Raw genomic sequence first — 6,000 nt, forward strand, 5'->3', positions numbered from 1 at the left:
GGCCACTGGACAAATTTTCTTCTCCCATTGGGGTCGCTTGCACAATTTTATACTTCAAAATTTGCATTTTCCTGCCACAGGAATCCCTAATGTGGCATTTACAAGCGGCAGCTGTCACCCATTCAAGTTATTGATCAGGTGACAGCCACTGCACGTAAATGCCGGCACATCGCATGTATTGGTATGTGATATGATTACATGCAGTGAGAAAACAGTCGCTCTCCCTAGATACATTGATCGTGCATCCACAGAGAGTGATTGATTCCTAACCACATGTAATCATATCACATACCATTACATGGGGTGTTCCGGTGTTTACATGCAGCTGCTGTCACCTGATCATTAACTTGAACGGGTGACAACTGCCGCTTGTAAACACCAGATTAGGGATTCCTGCTGCAGGGAAATGCAAATTACTGTCCTGACACAGAAATCCCTAATTGCACCTAAACTTACAGGTGTAGCTATGCAGTCTGCATCTGACAGAGATATATAGACCATGTAGCTGCGAGCCGAATGGTACTGGTTTGCAGGCCACTACTTTAAGACGCCTGCTCTCGTTTGTAATGATCTGTATAGATAGGGGGAATACATATTTGCTCAGTAACTACACAGGCCCTAGTTGCTGTTTTGCAATGTGTTTGCTTTAGGGCTCCTTCACACCATGTGCATTAAGCATCCGCCTCCGGCTGCCTAATTATAGGGACGGTCCTGCCTGCCCCCCTCCCCCTACTCAAACACAGCATACACAGTGACATCATCCTCCTGCCATGGAGATCCCATTGAATGGTGAGTATTCCAAATCTCATGAGAAGATGCTGCAGGACAACGCTTGGAGCGTCATTTCAATGATATTTGGGTCACTCTACATTCCCCAGAGTTCACCAGAAGGAGAAGGATGTCAACCTCCCCTAGGTGATGCGGACAGAGGCTGGGGGAGAGTAAGTATATTATCTAACACTCTACAGCGGTTTTGTAAGGGCCTATTCACACTAGTATGTGAATTAATGTAGCCCATTCATTTGAAAGGGCTTCCTAATGCACCAAAAACAGTGTGTGTAATATTTTTAGCAGTGCACTGTAACACAGGCTAGTGTGTGCCACGTGCATGTCCATTGGCAAGGTGCAATACAGTGCTATTTAGAATGGATGAATGGCACTGTGTCATACCAGTGCTTGTATGCTGTGGGTAACACACGTGACACATTAACGCAGCTCAATCGTGTGACTGGGACCTAAATATTTATGCTGCAGGTCAGTGGGGGGCAGTTAAAAAGTGCCTTTTAGGAGCAAGGTGCTCTTTAAAGTGAACATTGCACCAATAGCTGATAATACACCATCATTTTCCTTTAGTAGATTGTTATTGTTCTATTCTTCAGTACCAGTGTCGTTCCCTGTGTTTCTAGTCCAACAACTTTCTCCTACTCCAGCCGCTTTGTTCCTTTTCTATACCATTGTATTATCTTGTCTTCAGGCTAAATGTTTTTCCTCCTCACAGCTAGTCATTTGCTGTGGCCAGCCTGTCATTTAACACTCTGTATATTGCTATCTGATCTAGAGCTAAAGCAATCGTTTACAGAAATGGAACACTGTGCTTTAAATTGTGTGGCCAATCTTAGCTGAGGTGAGCCAGGAACAGCTGCAACACTGAATAGCTATTACCAATTTGTCATCTTTCGCCTCTCAGCAAGGACAAACTCACAGCCCCTGGCAACAAGATGGAATGTACAGGCCTTAAAGGGGCCCCCAATCTTTCCGAGGGGCCACACGTAGTATTATTTGCAAATTGACCTATCTATAAAGGAAAAGGTGGAAATAAAAGCTACAGTGCCGTGTGGCCATCTTTGAACAGGTACCCCCCTTCACACACCTATAAGTAATAAAACATTCTCCTACAGCCCCCTTAGCCATTTCTTGAAATGGAAAAATAGATTTTTTTTTTTAAGTTAGCTGACTAGAGGCTCAAACAGGAAATAACAGAACTGAGAAAGCATGTGAAGGATAACATACAGTCAATAGCACTTGTACTAGTACCGTATGCATGTGATCTACCAGCTATACCGAGGGTCTGATTTCATCTTCAGCTCCGTCCTCAAAGAAATCTGAGTGTCAAGGGAGTGGGGGAAAAAAATATTTTCAAGTTTTAACTAAGGTATGGTCAGGGATGTTATGAAGTAAGCCCACCTCAACCAAAGGGTTGTAAACTCTATTACCTTTTAACTGCTGTATACTATATACCTATTAGGGAGATTTCTACTCACACCTTAATTTATTAGTATGAGAATATTCAATATAAAAAGTCACCAGGCTGCTAGCTGTGCTTAGGCAACGATTTTATAGATAACTGCCAATCATATACAGAAAATCTGTCATTGGTTGTATTGAAACATCCAATAGATACCTATGTTCACAATGATGTGTGCTTCAACTCTTTTTCATAATATTAAAAGAGCTCTGCAACCAATGCTCATACTGTTATAAGTACCTTGACCAGGAATCACAAATGATGCTGAAAACTCCAACCTGATTTGTAAAACAAGATTTCCCAAGTAATGATAACTTTCCATTTTAAGAAATCTTCTAACATGCTGAATATTATTGCAATTCTGAGTTTTATGTACAGGGCAGACTAGGGAATTGCTGAAGCAGCATTTAACCCATGTCAGTGTTTTATAAAAAGATACAATCCAAAAATTGGCCAAGCCCATTGGTTTGGATTCTCCATGATCCATTCAGCGTAGATAATCTAAGTAATTTTGATTTCTCTGTGGTGTGCATTGAATTCTTGGTAAATGTAAAAATATTGTATCTTTTCTCAGTTTACCCAGGTAAGGCCGATGTAACATTTCTCTTCAGAGGCCTGGTTACAGGATGGAATGAAATAAAATTGTGGCAGGTGCATGTGAATGAGCACGTATCTTTCTACATATGGTAGTCAATTTTTAGAACTGAAGAAGGAATATGAGAAGCAGATTGGGTCAGTTTTGATGATTTTGTGCCAGTCTGTGGCAGAGAATAATGAGCTGAATTTCAGGAAGACTTCAAACTCTGTCCCAAATCCTCACCGTTGGGCATAACATGGGCTCTGGGTCACAATTAGAAATCACGGAGTCTTGTACAGCTAACCTGACAGACCGAGCCCTCTTTCTGACTCAACGGTGCCTGGATCCGATGGAGGAATACGGTATTTACCTTCATATCAGCAGCCTTGTCTGGGCCAACATTAGAAAACATAGGGCCCACTACAATCTACGCAGTAGAGCAGGCCCCCCTCCTGACCCAATGGGTCTCACAGTCAGTGCAGAAGTGCTACCTCTACCCCCTTATCTGTGGCCCTGAACAAACTGAGTAAAGAAGAATTTAGCTCATGCTGTTTGTCAGCTAGCATGATAAACTCATGTCTATAACCTGCTAACTTTTTATGAGGGGGTGAGTAGAGATATGGACGGAGGTAAGCCGGTAGATGTGGTATATCTGGATTTCTCAAAGAGCAGGTAGACATCTTGGGGAGAACATTGATTGTATTTGAATAGCTATACAGATTGATATAATTTCTCCCCAAAGATGCAGTAGCAGTATCACTCTGCTGTGCTCACCAATCCCTTCACAATGACCCAATAAATATGCTAGGTAGGCAGGACCTACAATGCATCTTTATTGAGTGCTTCACATTTATTTGCCCTGTGCAAGGTCGGATCACGCCTGCATATCCAATGGCCCTTTATGGTCTATGGGCAACCTAACTATAAAGAGGATGTTATGTCCATTAAGTAATTTTATAATTACATATTTAGGAGTAAGTGATGCCATAGAGTTCAACAGATGGGTTGATATTCCTAGTGCAGAATGTTTATTCAATATCATCGAAATCGTACAGACAGGTACTCACAATAAGGGTGTGAAAACGAGCAGCAGGACAGTAAAAACCGGAACAGAGCAAGGATCCGTGTGAAGCGTCCTGTATGAGGCTCACTGTGGTGTCAACGCGTTTCCGGGGCACGCCCCCTTCGTCAGGACGTAATGACAGTCACCTCTCTGCTGAGGCTAAAGAAGGACGAGCTGGGACGTGATTGGCCCAGATGGATGAGAGCTGATAGGGCGTCCGTATTTTGTGGGCAGTGTCATAATCGGCAGACAGGGCAAACACCTGTCTCGCGGCCAATCAATGCTGTGTGAAGCCGAAGGCTAAACACACAGGATGCTTGCTGGAAAAAACGTCCCAGTTCATAAGAAACTGCAGACTACTGTCAATTCTGTGTACATACACAGGGGGAACAGGAGACTGTCATTACTCCACAACACACAATATCACATAAAAAGAGGCATAACATACCCGTAACTATGAGCTATAATTTTTATTTATAGCTCATGAATGAGGGGTGCAAACAGAGACATTAGGAAAACAGAAACCAGCTGTAATTAACTTTAAGAAGTTGAGGACCTTCATGAGCAGACATGTTAGGTTTATATTACCTTGGATTGGATTGCAGTATGCAGTGACCTCTCCCTCCTCAGCAGTTTTACCCATTTGGAGCACTAAAGCCCATATCTTCTTCCTGTGTTTGTAGGGTGCTCAATGCTTCATGACCTGCTGTTCTCCTCCTGTCTGGTCATCTTACTGCTCAGCTATTAACTCTTCTAGTTGCAATCTCCCTGCTGGCACAACTGTCCTAACACCCCACTATTCTGCTGTTCTGACACTTTTATCAACCAGCGTTTTTTTATTTTGAGTTACTATTTTAACTAAGGGCCTCATTCTGATTCTGGCTTCACTACCTAGTGAGTCCATTACCTAGAACAAGCATGTAGGATGGGAGTTTAGATTTCAAAACCCCACTGGCTGCTTGCATGTTCAAGGACAGTGCCTTAGCAGTTAGTCAAGTCAGGGTGAGAATGGCAGCCCCAGAGCCTGTACCGAAAATAATAAGACTGAAATGACAGCTTCCATATTTCTGTCCTAACAGGTTCTCTTTAATGCCAGAATAGTGCTTGATTGAATGCCCTGTTTCAGTCTTTCAGACACAGTAGCAATTTGGATTCTCCTGCCATACAGTCAGAAGTTATATGAACTAGTTTTCAGCACCTTCTCATAGCTAGTTGGTTTATTAAAGATGAAATGTTGTCTACTTAAAGTGTGTAGATAAATATTTAAAAGAGATGTATATCATCTTATCATTGTGTGTTATTTTACTTTACTTCATTATACCCTGCCTGGTTAGACTTTCTCATTGGTCCCAAATAACTATTCCATAGAAGCCATGGTTCCCTTGCACTGCACTGATGGAGGCCAACAAGAGAAAAACAGCTGTATGCAGTTTGCAATAAATGTCTCTATAATATTAGGCTGTAACTGTGCTGTAAAAATAGGATTTTTGTACTCACCGTAAAATCCTTTTCTCTCCGACAGTTCTTGGTCCACAGTTAAATGCTCACTTCTGTCATCGGTCAGAGACTATAGTTGGTTAGTGTAGCTTCATCTATAGCAGCAACCGTACCCTTAAAGCATGCAGGTCTACCGATACTCGGTTGCGCCCATTACTTAGTACGCAATAATATGTTCTCTGGCTCGGTAGCTCAGGAGGCTGAGCATAGGTGAAACAAAGAATGGAACTGGGGAATACAAATCTCCGCAGAGGATGGCAGGCATGGGTGTCTTGGCTAGAGTGTAATCAGAGGGATGTGGTTACCTAACCTGGTCTGGTGCATCTTTTATATCAATTTAACATAATGGGTTTATGGTTACTCATTCTTGGAGGCAGACATTTTATAATTATTGCACATGGAGAAGCATGTGACTCACTCCACAGGAAAGTGCTAGGCCAATCACAATGCAGCACTCATGCGGAGACTCCGGTGTAAGCTAAAACTTGAATGACTTGCATAGTGAAAAGAAAAGGGGAGTATATATTGCTGAAAAGGAAGGGATTGAAACTACCAATGCCACCCAACTCCATTGCCATTGCCTCCAATGCAACTTCCCCAAAAAATTAAAGCTAACCC

General features: G+C 42.4%; 1 long non-coding RNA gene across 1 annotated transcript in view; it reads right to left on the reverse strand.

Annotated features, from left to right (window-relative positions):
- LOC108794477 overlaps positions 1–6,000 on the reverse strand; it is a 127,306-nt gene that overhangs the window by 116,285 nt on the left and 5,021 nt on the right. The window lies entirely within an intron of this gene.

This window comes from Nanorana parkeri, unplaced genomic scaffold (assembly GCF_000935625.1).
Source record: "Nanorana parkeri isolate BGI_ZX_2015 unplaced genomic scaffold, ASM93562v1 scaffold856, whole genome shotgun sequence".
NCBI classification, from domain to species: domain Eukaryota; kingdom Metazoa; phylum Chordata; class Amphibia; order Anura; family Dicroglossidae; genus Nanorana; species Nanorana parkeri.